Below are 22,660 nucleotides of genomic sequence, written 5' to 3'. Positions count from 1 at the left end.
GAATTCATAGGGTCTTCATCTGCATACCGATTTTAGAGTAGTCTAACTTCACTTTCAGTGCACTAAAAATGGGACAATAGAACAGAAGAATAAAATTTATTATTGTATTCATTTCCATCATTTTAAGTGCATTTAAAATGGAGATACGGAACTCGACAAGAGGAACGCGAATAAATAAATTTTTGCTAGCTGAATGCAAATAAATTTTGTTAGCTATTTGAAAAAGAAAAACATTTTTCTGTTATACACTCAAATTGAATTATTACGTTCTATTGGCCCTGCATGGAGACGTGACGTTAAATCCATATGGAGTGGGATGCTGGTCACTTTCGTCAATTTGCATTGAATAGTATGCATTTTTGCTGTTGGCGTTCGACATAACAAGAGGCAGGTTCCAAAATGCGCAGAAGCTGCCTCTTGTAGTATGTGTATTTTTCATCAATATTATGGAAACGGAAAAATAATTAATCAAATTTACTCTCCACTTCGCGGCGCTATTTTGTTTTCAATAGGTGGCGTATCGAGGGCAAATGGAAAGTGGACACAGGATTCATTGTTTGTTTTGATCACACACACACACACACACACACACACACACCACCACCACCACCACCACCACCACCACCAACAACAACAATAACAACACGTTACGGCAGGGACTGGAATGCTGTACAGTTTCGGGTTCAGGCATTCAGAATTCAGTGTGTACTGCTTAAACGAGCTTTAATTACCGTCCTACGTTCAACGTATTACAATTACTTCCAGCGCAATAAAAGAGGAGAAACGCCGTTTGCAGCAGGACACGGCTGACCGCAATGTCCACGCAGCACAGATAGCCGCTTGCAGTTACTGCTACAACGTGTGCCGCTCACTGCAGGCAGGTGTACTTAATTGAGCAGGTATTTCAGCGCGAGACGCTTTTTCTTACACCCGTTTCACAAACAGCTAGAATGCGAGGACACTTGCCTTGACCAAGCAGATATGTAGAAAAGATGTGAAGGAGACTGCAAGGACACACACACACACACACACACACACACACACACACACACACACAGACCCTAAACACTTAACTTTTCTATAATAAAAGCGATAGTGTCTCAATTTGGAAGTTAAACGAGAGGTACGACGAACAGTTTAGTCTTGCCGCATTAGAGCATTATAAGCTCACCGAATTAGCATATAGTACTTAGGAAATTACTATGACCGGTTTATTATTTCGGCTGCAGTAGCAGCAACAAGCGAACAGGTAACTGCCAGTCCTTATTAACCGAAATGTATATCTATAGTATGTTACTGGTTTTTTTGTTTATTCCATTATATAACTGTTTTTTCTCAAGTAGAGTGTAATTATTTAGGTCTTGGATGTAGACTCAACTTCAATTAAAATTCTTATGCCAGTGATAAAACCTTAGGCTAATATGCGTAAATACAAGGCGTGTTTTTAAGTAAATGCCGTTTTGAAATAAAAATAAAACAAGCAGACTTTCCTTAACAATTTAATTTTACATGAAAGCCTGTACTTTATTTTATTTTTCTACATAATTCCCACCAATGTTAAGATAGTTATCGTATCGTACAACCAGCTTTTGAATTCGATCTTCGTAGAAATCTGCCGCCTGATTAGGCAATAACTGTATAAATCACACTCCTTGACACTTGAGGAAACTCATCACATGACGTCGAACTTTCTGGACCAAATCGTCAGTAATGAGTGAAGCTCTCCCCCCCCCCCCCCCCCTCCCCACTTTATTCCTCATCATGGACATTCCTTTGACCGTCTTTACAAGCTCTCACCCATTTTCGTACAATACATTCGGTCATAATGTTTACTCCATACACTTTACTGATCTGACGACGAATTTCAGCCACTTCCACGCCTTTAGCACTAAGAAAACGAATCGCAGCGCGTATTTCACTGTCGGCGGGATTCTCAATGGGAAGAAGCATATATTCGCAAACAAACATAAACATACCGAATATCTACTCGAATTGTGTATAAAAGTATAGTAAAGTATAGACTTTTATGTAAAAATAACACTGATAATGAAAGTCTACTTGTTTTATGTTTACTTCAAAACGATATTTACTGAAAAACACTGTTTGTTCTTACAAAAGCAAGCGATAGCCTTTCCGCAATGATTCTTTTAAAAAAGATATACGTTATGTGCGGTAATGAATTTTTTTTTACAGTGTTACCTTATATGATAAGGTTATTAGTTCGTCGTTGTAACACTACTTTAAGGTGACAGATTCATACTTGAAACGTCCTGGCAGATTAAAACTGTGTGCCAGAGCGGGACTCAAACGTGGGGCTTTTGCCTTTTGCGGCCAAATGCTCTACCAACTGAGCTATCCACTCATGACTCGCTGTCATAGCTTTACATACGCCCGTTCCCCGTCTCCTACCTGGTAAACTTCACTTTCGGGACAAGTACTCCTGGAGAAAGGATACTGCGGAGACGTGGCATAGCCAGAGCCTGGGGGATTGTTCCCAGAATGAATTTTCACTCTTCAGCGGCGTGTGCGCTGATCTGAAACTTCCTGCCGTACCGCTGAGCACTTGCGCGCGACAGGCAAATGTACCGTGTTCGAGTCCCGTACCGCCACACAGTTTTAATCAACCAGGAGATCTGTATTTCAAATCAGCTCACGCTAAGCTGCAGAGTGAAAATTCATTCTGGAAAGTTTTATTTACTCATCTCTGCACATGGTTTTTTTTTTGCAGATTACACTAAACTCACAAATTCTGCAGTCATTGCTGCCGCTGTAGTCTCCAGTCCGGATTGATACAGGTATCCGTGCTAGTCTATCATGAGCAAGATTTAATTTTTACACAAGTCTTGCAACCGTCACTCATTTGAACCTTCTTAGTGCAGTTAAGCCTTGGTTTCCGAACACAATTTTAGCCTCCACACACCTATTTCCCATTACCAAATTAACCGCTCCTTGATGCCTCGGGATTTGTGATATCGCTCTATCCTACTTCTTTATCTTTATGGTACAAAGCTCTTTCCTCCTCAGTTAAATTCAGTATTTCTTCATTAGTTAATTGATCTACTCATGTAATCTCCACTATTGCGCTGTAGCACCACTTTTCAATAGCGTCTATCCTTTTCTTGTCTGTACTGATGCCTTACGCAGAAGTGATACATGGACAATAAATACTTTCCGAACAGACTTTGTAACTTTAAATCAAACTAGATGTATCCATTTTTTCGTTTTGAGGAAAAATGTCCTTGCCTTTACCATTTCCGTTCTATACCTTCTCTACTTCTATCCGAGCGGTTCTAGGCGCTACAGTCTGGAACCGCGCGACCGCTACGGCCGCAGGTTCGAATCCTGCCTCGGGCATGGATGTGTGTGATGTCCTTAGGTTAGTTAGGTTTAAGTACTTCTAAGTTCTAGGGGACTGATGACCTCGGAAGTTAAGTCCCATAGTGCTCAGAGCCACTTGAACCATCTACTTCTACAATCAACAATTACTTTGCTGCACAAATAACAAAACTCGTCTATTACTTTCAGTGCCTCATTTTCTAATCTAATTCTCTCAGCGCCATGCGATTTAATTCAACAATAATACACACTTGACTTCTACGTCCACATCTACATGGATATCCCCAAGCCACGGTAAGGTGCGTGGCGGAGGGTACCCTGTACCACTACTTGTCATTTCCTCTCCTGTTCCATTCGCAAACACAGCAAGAGAAAAACGAGTGCGTGCACGCCTCAGTATGAGTCCTAATTTCTCGTACCTTATCTTCGTGGTCCTTAGGCGCGATGTATGTTGGCGGCAGTCGAATCGTTCTGCAGTCAGCTTCAAATGCCAGTGCCCTAAATCTTCTCAATGGTGTTTCCTGAAAGAACGCCACCTTCCCTCCAGGGATTCCCATCTGAGTTTCCGAAACATCTCCGTAACACTTAAGTTTTGTTCGAACCTACCGGTAACAAATCTAGCAATCCCTCTGTGAATTTCTTCGATGTCTTCCTTCAATTCGACCTGGTATGTATCCCAAACATCGAGCAGTACTCAAGAATTGGTCACACCAGCGACCTATATGCGGTCTCCTTTACAGATGAACCACTCTTCCCTAAAATTCTCGCAATAAACCGAAGTCGATCATTTGCCTTCCCTACAACAGTTCTACATGCTCGTTGCAACTCATATCGCTTTGCATCGTTACACCGACATATATAAACGACTTGACTGTGTCAACGGGACACTAGTAACACTGTATCCGAACATTATAGGTTTGATCTCCCAACTCATCCGCACTGACTTACATTTCTCCACATTTAACTCGGCTTGATGTCCTTATGACCTGTTTTCAAGACACTATCCATCTGCTCAACTGATGCTCCAAGTCCCTTAAAGTCTCTGCCAGAATTACAATTTCATGGACAAATGTCGAAGTTATTATTTCTTCTCCTTGAAACCCCTTTTCCGATTCCAATTTTCCCTTAAGTTTCTTGACCACATCACTGCTTGTACAAACTGAATAATGCAGGAGATCGGGTACAGCACTGTGTCACTCCCTCCTCTATTATTGCCTACCTCTCATGTCCTTACTTTCTTATAACTGCCGTACTTTTTCTGTATAAGCTACAAATAACAATTCGCATCCCGCATTTTATCCCAGCTACTTCAGTGATAAGAAAGCTATAACTATATGATTGCAAAATGTGAAAAAAATTGTCCCAAAGCAATAACTAACTCATTAATATAGACATCTATTACATACCGTTAACGAAGTTTCTCTGGGACCGCCACCTGGCGCGACTTAGCGCCACAATGTTTCGATCCGCCCTGCTCTGCTCTGCTTACCGCCGCTGGTGATACAGAGGCGGGCAGGCAGGCACGCCTGCGGGTCTCCAGACACACTGCCCGCGCTAACGGCACAGATTGACTAAATTAAGTTAGACGTCTGGCCAGATGACTTCGACCGGCTGCATGACCCCTCTGAGGCAGCACGAGGCGACCGCAGCGAAAGCCACAGTCACTGGCCGGCAGAGGCCAGCAGCTTTCTCTCCGAAGAGCGAGAACGACTGTCGAAACAGACGGACGGTCGGTAGTGATAAACTAATCACAGGACAATTTCTTCTAGCCACACAAAAATGTTAAAACCTACCCGAGAAGGCCCCGTTCGTTTAGAAAATTGCAGCGAAATGCAGGGAGATCTGCAGCGGATAGGCACTCGGTGCAGGGAGTGGCAACTGACCCTTAACATAGACAAATGTAATGTATTGCGAATACATAGAAAGAAGGATCCTTTATTGTATGATTATATGACAGCGGAACAAACACTGGTAGCAGTTACTTCTGTAAAATATCTGGGAGTATGCGTACGGAACGATTTGAAATGGAATGATCATATAAAATTAATTGTTGGTACGGCGGGTGCCAGGTTGAGATTCATTGGGAGATTCCTTAGAAAATGTAGTCCATCAAAAAAGGAGTTGGGTTACAAAACACTCGTTCGACCTATACTTGAGTATTGCTCATCAGTGTGGGATCCGTACCAGGTCGGGTTGACAGAGGGGAGAGAGAAGATCCAAAGAAGAGCGGCGCGTTTCGTCACAGGGTTATATGGTAAGCGTGATAGCGTTACGGAAATGTTTAGCAAACTCAAGTGGCAGACTCTGCAAGTGAGGCGCTCTGCATCGCGGTGTAGCTTGCTGTTCAGGTTTCAATTCGAGAGGGTGCGTTTCTGGATGAGGTATCGAATATATTGCTTGCTCCTACTTATACCTCCCGAGGCGATCACAAATGTAAAAGTAGAGAGATTCGAGCGCGCACGGAGGCTTTCCGGCAGTCGTTCTTCCCGCGAACCATACGCGACTGGAACAGAAAAGGAAGGTAATGACAGTGGCACGTAAAGTGCCCTCCGCCACACACCGTTGGGTGGCTTGCGGAGTATAGATGTAGATGTACATAATACTCCATAGCAATAATACATGTTTGTATCCTGCCCAACAATCTGATTATCCAGCACTTATTATGAACTGTCTTCACAGCTTTACTTCTGCTAGTACTTCCATCCTACTTTGCGAACATTACACAATACCCTTTTTGCACTAGTGCCAGGCCTGGAAGCACTGTGCCAAAACTTCTGTGAATTTAGAAACATAAAGAGCTACTGTCAGAAGAAAAGTGATGGCGGTCATCAGTTGCGGATGAATAGATCAATCTGTCGGAGTATTTGCTGTGAAAGGCAAAACTGGTGATCGAGTGCTAGTCCAGTACACAGTCTGCTTGGAAGTTTCACGCACAACAGTATTCATTACAAATTACGCACCGAGCGAGATGGCGCAGTGGTTAGCACACTTCGCATTCGGGAGAACGACGGTTCCAACCCTTGTCCGGCCATCATTATTTAGATTTTCCGTGATTTCCCTAAATCGCTTCAGGTGAATGTCGGGATGGTTCCTTCGAAAGGGCACGGGTGACATCTTTCCGTGAACCAATGGGTTCGATGAAGTCACTGTTTGGTCACCTTCCCCAAATTAACCAACACAGTACAATGCATATTAAATGGAGTATACAGCAATGCACGTTACGTGGAGCATCGAACAATGCATAGTACGTGAAGCACACAATTGCATACATGCAAAGACCAGAGAATTATATTCGTTTGCGAGGCGACACAACGTTTAAGGAAACAGCTCAAGCAATTAAGATAATCAGCAACTGCATTAGCAATCAATCCAAAGCCTCCAAATGCACATTTTTTCCGAATTTCACGGCCACATTTGTTATCATTCGCTTAGGCACTAATTCTAAATATAGTACAGTAAGTGTTTACTGTTGGATATAGCAACAAATACAATATGACAATACTGAGTATCAGTACTCTGCAAAATCGGAAAGCCGACAGTGTCAGATAGTGAGTAACGATGTACTTCAATATTGGGTGAATCCGAAATTTAGGGTGTTGCTCGGAAATACGTTGAGAGTATTTTGGTGTAATGGACGAATAGTCTTCGCTGGCTTGTAACAGAATAACTGCATTTAGTTTGATTGCTTAGTCCATTTGCTTTTATATCTGTCTTCTCTGAAAATGCGTGCACAAAATTGCAAATGTATTGTTTGGAAACGAACTTGCTGCATTCACTTCCGGCACCCGCCGTTGTCAGTAGCGAAAGTTGAATTAAGTACCGCCAGCTGCTCGGAAGAATGAGTACAGCAGAAATTCGGCAGCCTATTGGGAGTGCACCGTTAAGCAGTCAAAACCAGAATGGAAGGCACTGTTCCAAAGCATTATCGGTAAGGCATCTCACCGCTTGATTGAACTGATGCTTCCACAATAATAACGTTCAAATCTTCGTGCGTGCGGTTTTTGGTGACGGTATCTTCTGGATGAAAAGTTTCTTAATTCTGGCTCTATGGGAGCAAATGCTTATGTACGCTTTTTGTTGTGACATGTGTTTCGTCTCGTTCAGTTAAAAAGTTTCTTTCTTGCATACAATGAGAATTTGATATTTGTATGCACATTACTCAAGAATTATCACGTTTCACACTGACGATGAAAATAAAAAGTGGACAAAGAAACCAGTCACAAAAATAAAATTAGTGGGGAACATACAAGAAGGCAATACACTCGTCAATAAGAAAAAGTAGATAGATTTTTGTTGCTAGAGGCGTTTCAAGTTATTAAAATGCATCCATGGCGGCGAAAAACAATTTTAGTTGCTGTATGCGTTCGACTGCTACGAATAAAGTATTCATATCAATCAGTGTGTATTATGCACTGCCCTTTTATGCACATACAAACTGAATGCGAACAACGAAACATGATACACCAAGTCAGACAATGGAGTCCACAGGTAAGGCAGTATTTTTTGGACAGCAAGAACACTGATCATAAACAGCCGCGGGGTGGCACACCGCCCACACACCTATGCAGACATTCATCTCAGTTCTCTTCGTTTTTCGTCTGAAGTTTCTTGCATTTCTCGGTTGGTTGGTTGGTTGTTTTGGGGTTTGATGGGAGCTAAACATCGAGGTCATCAGTCCCCTGTTCCAAACAGACATACTTGTAAAAGGCCTATACAGTAAAAGCGTAACCTCTGAGCCCAGAGGGAGGGAACACCAAAGGGTACAGAGCTAAAATGAACACCGCAATAACACAAAATAGAGGACACTTAAAAGGAGCAGAGCAAATAGTTGACTAGAGTAAAACAGACTACAGCGTTTGATGGATCAGGTAAAAGGTCAACCACTCAACTACAAACGAAGAACCTCCAGCTGGAAAGCGTTGATAGAGGTACCAACACAACTTGTCACCATAAAAGACACTATTTTGGCATCCACGTCACAATTAAAAGTCGCTGCATTTCTCTGTATTTTGTGTTGTACGTTTCGGCGGTTCCATATTACAAGCTTTTTTATTGTTGTGAGCGTATTTTCATAGAAATAAAGTGGAGCTTCAAACTGAATAGTATTATTACTCCGTAACGAGCGACTGGAGGACACACGCCCATGAATTGCTTAATTTCGACCTACAATATTAGCGCGAGCTGTGAAGAGTTTCGAAGTTCACGAGAATATGCTTTACAAGGTACACTTACGTATGTTATATGTAACTTTATAAGGCTGAACTACTCGTCCAAGCCGGGACCGAGAACTTTATGACCCGTGTGCGGTGTACCCAGCAGCCTAGCACAGTTAAACGCCAGCAGCGCAGTACTTACCGCCTCGCAGAGGCCGCGGGCTTTCGACACGAGAGGCACTCGTGACGGGACCGCATTGCCACGGCGCGGCGCGGGGAATCTTTCGCTAATGGCTCACCGGCGGCAGATGCGCCTGTCCCGGCAGACCTTGCAGAGCCACGTGACACCGTGACATTATGAGCGGGAACGCACGGTGCGGGTGATTGGGAAAACTGGCCGAGGGAACCTGTCTGCACAGCCCGCGGCGGCGGCGGCGGCGGCGGCTGGGAAGCGCCTGACTGGCCGGCCTCCACAGCGGTTCTCACAGTGGAAGTCAATATTTTCGGCAGCTCCACCTGCTCTCGTAGTGGCTCTCAGTACTGTCTACAGCTCCACCACCTCTCACAGTGACTCTCACTCCCATCTGTAGCTCTACCAGCTCTCACAGTGGATACTGGCTCTCACTACAGTCTGTAGTTACACCCGCTCTCACAATTGCTCTCAGTACAGTCTATAGCTTCACCAGCTCTCAGAGAAGCTCTCATTTCAGTCCATAGCTGCACCAGCTACAGAGGCTCTCAATACTGTCCGTAGTTCTGGCATCTCTCACAGTGGCTCCTCTCAGTACAGTTTGTAGCTCTACAATCTCTCACGACGTACAAGTAGGGGACAGTGACACCAAAGTGTCATCTGCTCTCTTCAGTTTATCAGGTATTAAGATGAGCAAGAACTCATGCTACCGCATCTTACAGCTCACTGTACGGCTTCTTTCCTTTCACTGCTGTAGATAAATACCTCAAACAGGGACTTCAGAAGTCTTGAGGTTCATGTTGACACACAATAATAAACAGGTCCTAGTCATCCAATTGATCCCATCGTCCAACTTTAGCTTTTGACTTGTCTTCCAGGACTGAAATTCTGAAGGAATATGAATTTCTAAAATTTGTACAAGAAAATCTGCATCATCTCTCTTCTTGTTGAGAGTCACCACTTCAACACGGCTTAATATGAAGAGGGGAAACGGAAAAAAATTCTAGATTTTTTTTTATTATACAAAACACGTTAGGAAAATTTTCAGAGTCGTGTGATCTCTGAGCAAAGGTGCAATTTCCGAGCTCAGCCGTTGGCTGATCTCTGGTGATCCACACAGTATTTCTTCAAGTATGGTACGAAAAACTTACTGAAATTTTTATTTTGTTGCACGAGTATGGATTTCTGAGCAGTTCTTCCAAGCAAGCTGCAGTTTAAGAGTAGCCACGTTGTTGACAGGAAAAAGACGTGTATCGGCTTGTGGGGTCGTTAGTTAGCAAGCAGTGGTATTTTATGGAAGAGACTGACTTGGTGAACTCTTAATGAAGCCAATAAACTTCATTTTTCTCACTGCGAAAGTGAATTGTTTTGGTGAGAATTTTTACTGTTGGTTTCGAACTCTTATCCTCTTTATATCTTTGAGAATACTGTCGCGAAGTTGGAAGGAACCAGTAGGAGGCAATGTACTGACGGTTAGCAAGTTTGCGTTTTCCGTTCCAGTAGTTGGACTTGAGAGGCTTCTAAAAAGTTTTGACATTGCTACAGGGCATTTATTACTTATGTCAGAGTAGTGATAATTTTAACACTGTCTCTCTACCCATAGTGGGCTGACCACCCTCACTAAGATAAGTTCCTGGAGTGCAGCCGGGCTGGGAGTTAATCCAGATGAACCACGACCATCACTTTATAATTAATCAACGGAGGGATATGTCGCACAATTTGTCTAACACCCCGCACATCGCTATTACTACTTGAAATCTGGTCACTTACGTGTGTGAGAAATTTGATAACCACCACGAAGCCCAGAGACGAATGGGTGTTTTAATACAATCCTTTCCAAAGGCTCGCCGAATAGTCACATTACTGTCGCAAATTCTCTGTTTAATAACACAAATGATATTTAAATTCAAAATCAGATTTCGAAAGAAGGTGGTCATGCTACTGATGGCAAGCTGTGTGACGAAACAGAACAGGTTATTAATGTTAGAAATAGAGAAAGTGGAATGTAAACATTAAACTAGTCTTAAAAACGTTTTAAAAACGTATTTCGCCATAAAACAATCTACGTTTCATGCGGTTTAAAATAAAAACAAGAAAAAGAAACACTGATGATTACATTCATACATAGAAAATACCATATTCTGTCTTTTCCAATTGAATGTATTTGGTTTTCAGAAAGAACATGTTTCACCTATTCGTATTAGGCATAATCAGTAATTTTTGTTTCCTATTCTTTTCATGCGTCCATTGGTTCATCTGTAGGCGCTAAAGAATGAACGTAGGTCTGATGATTAATTCTAGCAAAATGAAAGTACGCCGATAGTAAAATACACTTCTGGCAGTTATATTTGCAACAACAAGAACAAATAACTGTATATCAAAGACATTCAACTTAACATAGCCTTACTTTCTGCAAACTGCAACTTGTTGCTTAGTTAGCTGTGTATCATGCAACGACGTATTCTTATCTGCCATCCAAGCTCAGTTCGACTATATGCCCAGCTGCGGTGGAGCCGTTATTACTGCCAGAAGTGTCAGCACTGTGTAGTAAATTTCACACCCGGTATACCCCCAAATCACTAAATTTAGTTACGTATCTTTCAACTTTACTGCATTCGCACAACAAGTAACATTTCTTTTTCTATAGACCTTGTTGCTGCAAATTTAACTGCCAGAAGTGTATTTTACTATCGGCATTACTTTCATTTTACTATAATTAATCATCAGACCTACTTTTAGCCTTTGCTGAAGTGGTTCTGCAGCCAAAAACAACAGACCAAATCGAAGATGGTTCAATACTTTACCTCAGTATAAATCCGAAGACTGCATATGTGTGGGTGAAGTGTTTTTCTTCAAATGAGCATTTCTGTCACTTCCAGGCACGTTGATCTTGGTTATTTATGTGGGTGCAGTGTGTAACCGATCGCTTTTTCTGAATTTTGACACGATTTACTTTCTGTGCCATTAACTAGTTTGCAAGCTACTGCAAGCTCATCATCAGATGGATATATTACAGCAGCATTACTTTGACCATGTGCTGCCAGACGCAAAGGGCGTTGAGGTGGCGGAAATAACGAAAATTTAGCTACCTTTAATGGCAAGTTGATGAAACGAAATGATTGTTATGTTTTGAGATATTTACATCGAAGCGCGATGTGATTGTCATGACAAATTCATTCTGATAATGCACATTATGCACGTTTTATATATACATACATATTATTTAGATACACATTGTATCACACTCACTCACAGTAAGTAAACACCGAACATAAGTACAAATAATAAGAAAATTCCAAATATCACACTTTGCAATCTGCAGGTGTGTTCGTACGTTGATAATGTAAAGTAATATGGATGAAAAAGTTCCACAGAAGATAAACAAATAGAATGAAATATTTACTACATAGCTGAAGACAGAAAGAGTTAGTACCATATATGGTAGATCTTTTTTCTTTAAAGACAGTACCGCCGTTAGACTGTTGCTTATTTACAGTGCTACATTTACACTTACACAATCATGATTACTGCTTCAAAGTGCCATTACCAAGTGTTCTAAGTGTTATACATTGCCTAAGATGGCATACTGTCGTATTAAAATACACTATTAGACACATTGTCTAAGAGTCGATATTTCTGGCAGAGCCTACCGCTTTGTTTCATCACTGTGTATACCATCTTGAAAGCAGTAGGCTCTGCCAGAAAGATCGACTCATAGACAATGTGTCTAATAGTGTATTTTAATACGACAGTATGCCATCTTAGGCAATGTATAACACTTAAAACACTTGGTAATAGCACTTTGAAGCCGAAATCATGATTGTGTAAGTGTAAATGTAACACTGTAAATAAACAAGTCTAATGGTGGTACTCACTTTAAAGAAATATGTTATGACTGTGGCCCCACATTATGAAAAAATTATTATATATGACAGATCTTTTCTTCTTAATCATGGCAACATAAACACTAAAGAGCAAAACATTTATGAGTGAACAGATTGAAACAGTTATTACATGAATAAGAGAACAGACGCAGGGGGATGAATATATCTCATCACTGTCTTTTTTTAAAAACTGGTTTCGTTTCAGGATAACTTGGAAATTTTCGAAGAAGTAATTCTGTGTTACTCCTATTCTTTGTACTCAAAGTCAGTGTATACTGACTTTGAATGAGTGCATCAGCAAGTGCAGCTACACACTGTGTATGTACGAGTATAGTCTGCAAAATTTACGTCGACAGAATGAATACGTTTCTCAATTCAATAAACTTTACCAACAGCCATATACTTTACGCTATTTTATTTTATTTCGAATACTACCAGTTTCGGCAATTCATTTTCCCATCTTCAGACCCCATATGCTTTTTTCGACCTGAAAAGGGCAAAATGAATTGCCGAAACTGGTAGGATTCGAAATAAAATAAAATAACCTAAAGTATACGGCTGTTGGTAAAGTTAATTGAATTGAGAAGTACGTACCAGCCGATGTCCCCTGGCCATAATGGACCGACAGAGAATGAATGTATCATGGATACCACGACATAGTGTAGCGTAAGTACCCTAAAACGTAATAATCTTTTCGTTTCATAAACGTTTAGTTACCGGCAGCTAAATTTCCGTTCTACCCGCTACCACCGTCCAGAGAAAGAGAAAGTGATGGCGTAACTTCTCTGTCTGATGGGCCTACAATGATCTGGAAACTAGTTTTTGACCACCACAGTGTTTTGCTATGCATGGTCCTGTTGGAAGTGGCATGTCTACCATTGAACATACTTATCCAGCCAATTATACGGAGGATATACAGTTCAACGTAGACTCTGAACTACGGACCAACTCTTACATTTTTCACATCGATAAAATTTGCCCGAGGCTAAAGTAGGAATCAGTGACCGGTGAAAATCATAGGACCGATCGGGGATCGGATTTGTAGTCTGGCACTTTGGCAATGAGCTGGTAAGAAAATCAATCGAATCAGAATCTAAAAAAAAAGGGACTGCTTTTGTGTGATATCCACACAAATCGCCAATTTAAATCACAGTTGCAGTTATCCATCCACAATGGGTATAGTTTGAGCGACGCACTACCAAAACTACAGTACGGTATGTTTGATACAGTACATAAAAGACGTAGTAAATGGTAGGATTCCCGGTAGTATTGGCAGCACTGGTATGTGAAGTAACACAAATAAACGAGGGAGAGAGCAACTGGTAATTGGTGACTTCGTTTTGTTTTATGTTTGTTCTTTTTGCAGTAACTAGAACGGCACGTGTTTCAGTGTTCATCTAGTGTGTATTTTATATCCTTACGAAATATAAACTGCATTTTATAAGAAATATAATTAGTTGATTGCATAACTGCTGCGCTTTTATGTAACCAAAGCAATTACTTTTGATGCAAGTACTGTTTACATGAGTAAACATAAAAAAATCTATATAGTCATTGTTGCTAATTTATACCCAATAGGAAGGCAAGAGTTCCTGTTAAGTTTCAAAGTTGTTTATAAATAACAATGATTTTTTATACAAGCTCAAAGTACTGAAGCACTGTTGTATATGTTTTTGTTTTTTTATCTTTTTTGGGGAAATTGCGTTTTCCAGCCGTATATGACAAGTTTGCATTTTTCTTTGTTTTTACTACAACAGCCTTCTGTTTCACGTTACAAATCAACAGTTTTCAGATGAAACTTGAGTTAAACACTGACAATTTCAAATTTCCTATAAATACTGTTTATATTTAAGTAACAGACAGGAGGATAACTATATGACAGTTCACCACTTCCGGTTTCTAGGGGAACCTAGTAAACAAAGCGATCGGTATGTGGTAACGCCCGATAGGTATGCAACACACCTAGCGTACCGGTAGCGCTGCTATTTATGGTAGTCTAGTTGGCCTACGGAAGTCTTACAACTCTAGGTATAGTGAACGAACATTGTTCTTACTGGGACACAGTGTAAGAGAGAGAGAGAGAGAGAGAGAGAGAGAGAGAGAGAGAGAGAGAGAGAGAGAGGGGGGGGGGGGGGGAAGAGGGAGCTTTCTGAAGCGTGCAGCCGTGAAGAAGCGACAGCACGTCCTCATGATCCAAGAGAAATCTAAGGGCGGGACCCTATCTCGGCGCTCCCGCCTCCGTCTTCCTCTCCCTCTGTAGGGGAGAAAAGAGGGGGAGTCGTTACCCCCCCTCCCTCCCAGCCCTGCCATCCAGTGGTCGCCTGGGGCTGGAGGGCCGCCGCTCCCAAATAACTGCGGGCACGGGCGCAAGTTTCCCAGCGCGCGCGCGCGCGTGCGCGCCGGTTCGGCCGAATGCCGATGTCGAAACTCTCAGTCCTCGGCGAGTCCTGTTTCTATTTCTGCGGGTAAACAACTCCGCCAGGAGCAGCCTGCGAGCGAGACCCGCGCCGGGTACGCCCTCCTCGTAGAGCTCAGCAGTGTGGCCCGTGTCAGCGAATTTCGCGGCGCCTCTGTTTGAGTTAGGCTTGCGTAAACATTTTGCCTGCGATTGCCGAAGAGCGATGAGCAAGCGGCTTGTCTCTGCTGAATATCTGCAAACGCCGAATCACTGTTACTTACGTTACCGAGCAGGACTACTGCAACCGAAGTATGTCGAGAGATAAGTAAATGGAGCATTGAGAGAGAGTGTACGAAAGGGCATTAAAGTTGCGAGTACCACTATCTCTGCCCCCTTTCCTGTTCCGTTCGCGAATGCTGTGGGTGGAAAGATAATAACCGGTAAACTTTTTTTATACACTACCGGCCATTAAAATTGCTACACCACGAAGATGACGTGCTACAGACACGAAATTTACCCGACAGGAAGATGATGCTGTGATATGCAAATGATTAGCGTTTCAGAGCATTCACACAAGGCTGGCGCCTGTGGCGACACCTACAACGTGTACAACGTGCTGACATGAGGAAAGTTTCCAACCGATTTCTCATACACAAACAGCAGTTGACCGGCGTTGCATGGTGAAACGTCGTTGTGATGCCTCGTGTAAGGAGGAGAAATGCGTACCATCACGTTACCGACTTTGATAAAGGTCGGATTCTAGCCTATCGCGATTGCAGTTTATCCTATCGCGACATTGCTGCTCGCGTTGGCCGAGATCCAATGACTGTTAGCAGAATTCGATTCAAATGGTTCAAATGGCTCTGAGCACTATGGGACTTAACATCTATGGTCATCAGTCCCCTAGAACTTAGAACTACTTAAACCTAACTAACCTAAGGACAGCACACAACACCCAGCCATCACGAGGCAGAGAAAATCCCTGACCCCGCCGGGAATCGAACCCGGGTACCCGGGCGTGGAAAGCGAGAACGCTACCGCACGACCACGAGATGCGGGCCGCAGAATTCGGAATCAGTGAGTTCAGGACGGTAATACGGACGCCGTGCTGGATCCCAACGGCCTCGTATCACTAGCAGTCGAGATGACAGGCATCTTATCAGCATGGCTGTAACGGATCGTGCAGCCACGTCTCGATCCCTGAGTCAACAGATGGGGACGTTTCGAAGACAACAACCATCTGCACGAAAGGTTCGACGACGTTTGCAGCAGCATGGACTATCAGCTCGGAGACCATGGCTGCGGTTACCCTCGACGCTGCATTACAGACAGGAACGCCTGCGATGGTGTACTCAACGACGATCCTGGGTGTACGAATGGCAAAACGTCATTTTTTCGGATGAATCCAGGTTCTGTTTACAGCATCATGATGGTCGCATCCGTGTTTGGCGACATCGCGGTGAACGCACATTGGAATCGCGTGTTCGTCATCATCATACTGGCGTATCACCCGGCGTGATGATATGGGGTGCCATTGGTTACACGACTCTGTTACTTCTTGTTAGCACTGACGGCACTTTGAACAGTGGACGTTACATTTGAGATGTGTTACGACCCGTGGCTCTACCCTTCATTCGATCCCTGCGAAACCCTACATTTCAGCAGGATAATGCACGACCGCATATTGCAGGTCCTGTACGGGCGTTTCTGTATACAGAAAATGTTCGACTGTTGCCCTAGACAGCACTTTCTCCAGATTTCTCACCAATTGAAAACGTCTGGTCAATGGTTGCCGAGCAACTGGCTCGTCACAATACGCCAGTCACTACTCTTGATGAACTGTGGTATCGTGTTGAAGCTGCATGGGCAGCTGTACCTGTATACGCCACCCAAGCTCTGTTTGACTCAATGCCCAGGCGTATCAAGGCCGTTATTACGGCCAGAGATGGTTGTTCTGGGTACTGATTTGTCAGGATCTATGCACCCAAATTGCGTGAAAATGTAATCTCATGCCAGTTCTAGTATAATATATTTATCCAATGAATACTCGTTTATCATCTGCATTTCTTCTTGGTGTAGCAATTTTAATTGCCAGTAGTGTAATTCATCTGCCTTCTGACTGGCTGGATGCGCCCCGCCACTTCCACTCCTGTGCCACGCTCATCATCTCAAAGCTGCAGTCAAACCAAATGTTTTCAATCAGTGGTCGTAAAGACTTTTTAGTTTAAGAACTAATACTGACATTGTAGTGTGCCGCATCGTACCGCACATGTACCGACCCCAATTGGTAACCTACATAAAGTAGTATGTTTACAGTCCCGATGCTCTAGTGGCCGGCGGCCCTCAAATACTGATCGTTAACTGTCGGAACCATTCAGAATACCTCGTGTCTACTTTTCTCTCTTTCAAATTGATGCCACCCTCAACGATCCCAAACCTGTGACACTAACACTCTGACGAAGTTTTATTGTGTTGTCTGTGAGACTCAGTGATTAACTGATTAATAACAGTAACTGTACTTACCTTTAAATGCATTATGCAGGTCATTCCTTGTTTACTCGCTGTGTTGTGTAAGGGACGATCAAAACGTTTTCCGGCCGGGGTGGTTCAAATGGCTCTGAGCACTATGGGCCTTAACTTCTGAGGTCATCAGTCCCCTAGAACTTCGAACCACTTAAACCTAGCTAACCTAAGGACATCACACACATCCATGCACGAGGCACGATTCGAACCTGCGACCGTAGCAGCAGCGCGGTTCCAGACTGTAGCGCTTAGAACCGCTCGGCCACCTCGGCCGGCATATTAATGAACAATTATAGAAACTAAGTGAATGATGCTCTGAAAATGAATGTCGCTGAACGTAATATATTCAAAATATAACTTCGCATGGTATGAAAAATGAAATAAAACTAAAATTCCTTTTCATAACATCTCATGCTTCCATGATAACTTTTTTCATGCAATGTTCTTCGTAGAAAAAAAATTAGCTACACAATACAAAATTTTCTTTCCTAGCATGTTTTTTCTAACACCATATGCCGTGAAATATAGTTTCACGAAACAAGCTCGTCTAGAAAGTTGTTCCACTCTAACCGCTACGGTCACAGGTTCGAATCCTGCGTCGGGCATGGATGTGTGTGATGTCCTTAGGTTAGTTAGGTTTAAGTAGATCTACGTTCTAGGGGACTGATGACCTCAGATTTTGCGTCCCACAGGGCTCACAGCCATTTTGATCAAAACGTTTCCGTTTGCGGACGTTGCTGCAGAGTATATGCAACGTAGCGCGACTCAGATACCATTACACTACCTGAAGATACAAAAATTTGGCAGGACATAGAGGATACTCCACTGAACAATCTGAGGTAGGGACTCTGGGGTCGGAGAAGCCAGCTTAACGAGATAATAGGAATAAAATCACATTACTGTGCACAGTTTTATTTAAATTAGTTGCAGTTCACCATCAGTGACACAATGAACGTACCATATGTTCTCTGTCTTACAAATCGTGCTGAAACTGACTGCCATCAATCTCAATTATTATTAAAGCGTATGGCATTGGTGGCCGGGAGACGCCTCGCGGGGCGGTTCGGCCGCCGCTCCACAAGTTCTTTAACGCCACTACGGCGACTTGCGAGTGAATGAGGATGAAATGATGATGAAAGAAAAGACACACAACACCCAATCATCTCGAGGCAGAGAAAATTCCTGAGCCCGCCGGGAATCGAACCCGGGCGTGGGAACCCGGGCGTGGGAAGCGACAACGCTACCGCAAGACCAAGAGCCGCGGATATCAACCTCAATGCAGGTATGACATCGGCGTACAAGATTCTGTCGCACCCTGACAAATATCCCCGGTGTAGTCCCCATGTCGCCAGGTCCCTCGTTTCGTCTTCCCACTGAACCAATCTCTCGCATTCGTCGATCGGGAGAAATAAACACTCTCCGTGACGAATGGTGCCTTTTAGGAAATCGTTCCATGCACAGCCTCTCAGCGGCGAGAGCATTGTAACGTACTTCCCCATACACAAGGTGCATGTCAGTGAGTACTGCGAAACTGTTCCGGTACTCCTCCGTCGTATTGTACTGTACGTCTCTGAACAGCGCTGAGTAATGCATGGGTCTATCGTTGATTCCTAGCACGTTCTGACGGGGGCAATGTAAATACGATAAACAGAGCCACCTCATGGACAGGTAAAGTAAACAAAACATGCATCATGACTTCCTAGTAGTCAGGCTCGTCCTCCTTGTTTCCTTGCAGGAAATAAACAATGTACACTAAATAAGCAACACAGTTAGTGTAAACTTGTACGCATGTTAGTTGTAAATAAGCTGGAAAACAGTAACGCTAGACAAAACGTCAGACAAGTTTACTTCCATATTTCCTTAAGCTGGCTTCTCCGACTCCAGGTTCCATACCTCAAATTGTTCAATGGATCATTCTCTATGTCATGTTACATTTTTTCACGCTGTTGCGGAAACACTTTGAATAAGCACCGACATGTAGGTAAGGGATTAGTGTGGCATTCGTGTCTATCCAACGTACGTGCGGTTAATGCGGACACGTATCATTTGGATTGCCCCAGGAAGTGTGGTAGGTCCGCTGTTGTTTTCTATCTACATAAATGATCTTTTGGATAGGGTGTATAGCAATTTCCGGCTGTTTTCTGATGATGCTGTGGTGTACTGGAAGGTGTCGTCGTTGAGTGACTGTAGGAGGATACAAGATGACTTGGACAGGATTTGTGATTGGTGTAAAGAATGGCAGCTAACTCTAATTATAGATAAATGTAAATCAATGCAGATAAATAGGAAAAAGAATCCAGTAGTGTTTGAATACTTCATTAGTAGTGTATCGCTTGACACAGTCACGTCCATTAAATATTTGGGCGTAACATTGCAGAGCGATATGAAGTGGGACAAGCATGTAATGGCAGTTGTGGGGAAGGCGGATAGTCGTCTTCGGTTCATTGGTAGAATTTTGGGAAGATGTGGTCCATCTGTAAAGGAGACTGCTTATAAAAGACTAATACGACCTATTCTTGAGTACTGCTCGAGCGATTGGGATCCCTATCAGGTCGAATTGAGGGAGGACATAGAAGCAATTCAGAGGCGAGCTGCTAGATTTGTTACTGGTATGTTTGATCATAACGCGAGTGTTACGGAAATGCTTCAGGAACTCGGGTGGGAGTCTCTAGAGGAAATGAGGCGTTCTTTTCGTGAATCGCTACTGAGGAAATTTAGAGAACCAGCATTTGAGGCTGACTGCAGTACAATTTTACTGCCGCCAACTTATATTTCGCGGAAAGACCACAAAGGTAAGATACGAGAGATTAGGGCTCGTACAGAGGCATATAGGTAGTCGTTTTTCCCTCGTTCTGTTTGGGAGTGGAACAGGGAGAGAAGATGCTAGTTGTGGTACGAGGTACCCTCCACCACGCACCGTATGGTGGATTGCGGAGTATGTATGTAGATGTAGATACGTAAACAATGGCGTTGTTATTGCCATATGCGTCAAAACACGATCAAGCGTGCTGGTATTCATTTCTTGGCTGCCGAAGGACAAACACCGGTAGACATCTATGGGAGAACGAAGAATGTGTAGGAGGCAGCATCACGGCGATTTTGCCTGCTTGGCATACCGATTCTGGACTGTACGTACTTCGAACGGAAACTTTTTTATCGCTCCTTGTATAACAACAGCCTTAATTTAATTCCACATTCATAGCTACAAATACGCATCGCATTTGCAGATGATCGTCTCTGTAATGGGCATTCACGAATCCATGTTGCTTCCGTATTAAAATTTGTAAAACAGCAGCTGACCGGTACGAGTCGCGTTCGCCAGTGAGTTGTCAGTACTGGAAGGAAAACAATAAAACATTAGCCCTCACACACCGCCGCACGGCCCGCGCTACTTAACCCCTCCACCCATGAGGTAAGCGGCCATCTTTAATTAGCTCACGACCAAATTCACAAAAGTCAATTAAAATTAAGCACATCTTAAAATGATACTCCACTGTCGGTATTTTTGTTTGTTACTGAGCAGAAAAACTACACTCTTAAGAAGCTCTTTACGTTAGTCTACGTTTCTGTATTCGGCGGGTTGTTGCTACGACTAAAAAATACGGCTGAGAACGGCGGGCCACACAAAAATTTGATTCGGACCTCATGCATTCCGTGGGTCGCAATTTGACTACCACTGTTCTGGATTATTTGGTTCAAATTGCTCTGAGCACTATGGGACTTAACATCTGAGGTCATCAGTCCCCTAGACTTAGAACTACTTAAACCTAACTAACCTAAGGACATCACACACCTCCATGCCCGAGGCAGTATTCGAAACTGCGACCCTAGCGGCCCCGCGGTTCCAAACTGAAGCGCCTAGAATCGCTCGGCCACAGCGGTCGGCCTGGATTGTTTGTTCGTGATATTTCAGTCTCTTCTTGCTCTTGGCGCTTCCGTCAATTACCATGAAAGGTATACCCCGATCTCTTGACAAAATTCCTATGATTCTTCTCCTAACCAGTGTTGTTTTCTACATCCTCGTCGATTCAGCAGAGAGCCTGCTCATTTCTTATCTCCCTACGCAGTTAACAGCATCCTTCTGTATCACCACATCTCAACTACTTTGATCGTCTTGTTTTACGATTTTATCAGTGTCCACGACACACTTTCACACAATGGCGAGCCGCCGCGTGGTTTAAGGCGTCTTGCCACGGTTCAAGCGGCTCCCCCCCGTCGGAAGTTCGAGTCTTCCCTCGGGCGTGTGTGTGTGTGTGTGTGTGTGTGTGTGTGTGTGTGTGTGTGTGTGTGTCCCCTTAGCGTAAGTTAGTTTAAGTAAGTAGTGTGTAAGCCTAGGGACCGATGACCTCACTTGTTAGGTCCCACAGGAACTTACCACAAATTTAAAATGTGGTGAGATGCATACGCACTTTCACGCAAACTTCTTCCTGAAATTAAGAACTATGTTTGATAGCAGTAGACTTATTTCGATGAAAAATGCCCTGATTGCCTTTCCTGGTCTACTTTTTTACGTCTTTTTGCTTCGTCCACCATGCGTTTTATTGTTTCCACGGTAGAATTTTATTTCAATTCGTCTACTTCGTGATAACCATTTTGAAGTTAAATTTATGGCTAATCTCATTTCTAATTTCGTCTTTCTTCGCTTTACTGTGAGTCCATATTCTGTACTTACTAGATTTTTCATACCATTCAACAATTCCTGGAATCCTTCCTGACTTTCGCTGAGGGTAGCTGTGTCAACAGCGAATCTTATGATTAACATCCCGTATTTTAATCCCATCCGTGTACCTTTGTTTTATTTCCTTCCTTTTATAGATTGAAAAGTAGGGAGCGAAAGACTACATCCCTGTCTTACCCTCCTCCTAATCCGAGCATTTCGTTCTTGGTCTCCATTCTTAACGTTGCAAAAATGTTCAAATTTGTGTGAAATCTTATGGGATTTAACTGCTAAGGTCATCAGTCCCTAAGCTTACACACTACTTAACCTAAATTATCATAAGGACAAACACACACAGCCATGCCCGAGGGAGGACTCGAACCTCCGCCGGGATCAGCCGCACTCTTAATGTTGCCTCTCGGTTTTCGTACATCATGCATATCATGAAGAATGGATGTATATATTTGTGTATGTTGTCCCACATTTCCTCCTAAACCGCTGTGTACCAAATTTGGCACA

General features: G+C 43.1%; 1 protein-coding gene across 2 annotated transcripts in view; it reads right to left on the bottom strand.

The window, feature by feature from the left end:
* The window catches only part of LOC126175042 (putative polypeptide N-acetylgalactosaminyltransferase 9), a 554,784-nt gene extending 546,029 nt beyond the window's left edge, over positions 1-8,755 (bottom strand). Inside the window, exon 1 of one of the 2 annotated variants that reach the window (XM_049921547.1) lies at positions 8,692-8,755. The gene's annotated coding sequence lies outside the window, so the exon portion shown is untranslated. The remainder of the gene's footprint in view (positions 1-8,691) is intronic. The other variant, XM_049921546.1, reaches the window with a different exon arrangement.
* Positions 8,756-22,660: the final 13,905 nt, after the last annotated feature.

This window comes from Schistocerca cancellata, chromosome 3, assembly GCF_023864275.1.
Source record: "Schistocerca cancellata isolate TAMUIC-IGC-003103 chromosome 3, iqSchCanc2.1, whole genome shotgun sequence".
Lineage (NCBI taxonomy): Eukaryota > Metazoa > Arthropoda > Insecta > Orthoptera > Acrididae > Schistocerca > Schistocerca cancellata.
This window is presented reverse-complemented; position numbering and strand designations above follow the sequence as displayed.